The 1,599-nt window shown below is 30.1% G+C and overlaps 1 non-coding gene across 1 annotated transcript; it reads right to left on the reverse strand.

The window, feature by feature from the left end:
• Positions 1-1,123: 1,123 nt before the first annotated feature.
• LOC132649798 (U6 spliceosomal RNA) lies at positions 1,124-1,226 on the reverse strand. The gene has a single exon (XR_009588314.1). It is a non-coding gene; the product is annotated as a U6 spliceosomal RNA (small nuclear RNA).
• Between the last annotated feature and the right edge of the window lie 373 nt (positions 1,227-1,599).

The following is a 1,599-nucleotide window of genomic DNA, read 5'->3' on the forward strand; positions in this document are numbered from 1 at the left end:
AACTAAATCTGGGCATCATGAGAGATTTGGCAACACTTAGATTTTTGTTACTGCAACACTGAATGTGCAGTAACAAAAAACTTACTGAAAACCAAGCATGCAATGATCCCATTGTTTCCCGTGACGTGTCCGGATGAATCATTTTAGTCCTGTGTGTAAATGGACAGCATTTGTTCTTCAGTGTTTTTTGTTCTTGTAGAAACCAAATGATTTGTTTATAAAAATAATGACTTTTAAAGGTAGATTTCTCTGTTTTGATTTTCTGTGTTTTGTCTACATGTCTCTATGTGCCATGTCAGATCCCGTGAAAAATGTTGTTATTGATGTTTTCTGAGCCACCATATGGGTATGGGAAACCAAGTCTGGGTCTTCCAAATGAGCAGCAAGTACTTTTAACCTTTGAGCTTTCTTTCCAGTCATGGGAAATAATGATTTTTAATACTTTCTCTCACCATTCTCTAACATAGATATATAAAACTAATTTGTCTTCAGAGTATATCACATTAAAATGGCTGATTTTCAAAAATTTTGGCTTATGTTTTATTTCAAAAAAATGGTTAAATTGCTAAATGAATCCTGTTTTGTTTATAATTATTGAAAAGGCTATAAACGTACTCTTTATTTTTTATTATGTGTTTGATTCAAAGCCATGTATTGATCAACCTCAAAAGATGTTGAAGATTCTCTAGATGTTACAATATCAAATTTTTATCCATGAAAATTCATATAAAATAAATATGTATATCCACTTCATCAATATGCAAATTTTCTTTTATCTTTTATCTAAATAAATTTATTATCATTTACTAACAGAAAATATTGGGATATGTGTCCACTTTATACCTCTATATGCCTGGGATTATCTAAAAATTTCTTGAGTGAAAGCAGTTATGAGTGGAAAATGTTGAAGAAGCTCTTTTCTGTGGAATCTTTTGTCTGAATGAACAAATACAAATATGTTCACTTTATCAACACTCAAAATGGGAAAAAGCTAGAAACAAGCTAAATATCTTTTTATGAAAATGATAAAGTGCATATTTATATGACACTTCTGCACAGCTATATGAGTTATTAAAACTGATATATGTATATCAGCTCTTGGTTGAGGATTCTTTTTGTATTTACAAATATGGAATACTTCACAAATTTGTATAGCATTTTTTCACAGGGGCCTTGTCAATTCTCTTTATATTGTTTCCATTTTAGTATATCTACTGCCAAAGCAAGCATGGTTATTGTGTATGTAACAAATCATGCTACTAAATATAAACCTAATTTGTACATCTTAACTGATATTAAATTTCCATAATTATGTAACTTGAACTTTCTGTTCAATACTTTTTAAATGGTAAGTAAATCATAATATATTCTGTAAATTTTTTAAGCACATAAGTCAGTTTTCTACTTTAGTGAATGGAGAAAACCTATTTGGTAGCCATAGAAACAAATCATAACTATTCCATTTCAGGGTTTTGGTGGAAATGGAAAACTCTGGGTGCATTCATGGAATAAATAGAGAAGGGGTATAGATTTACATTAATTGCCTCTTTAATGTTCTGTTTCTGTGGGTGTGTGTCTGTGTTCACATTTGTGTATTTT

This window comes from Meriones unguiculatus, chromosome 21, assembly GCF_030254825.1.
Source record: "Meriones unguiculatus strain TT.TT164.6M chromosome 21, Bangor_MerUng_6.1, whole genome shotgun sequence".
Classification (NCBI taxonomy): domain Eukaryota; kingdom Metazoa; phylum Chordata; class Mammalia; order Rodentia; family Muridae; genus Meriones; species Meriones unguiculatus.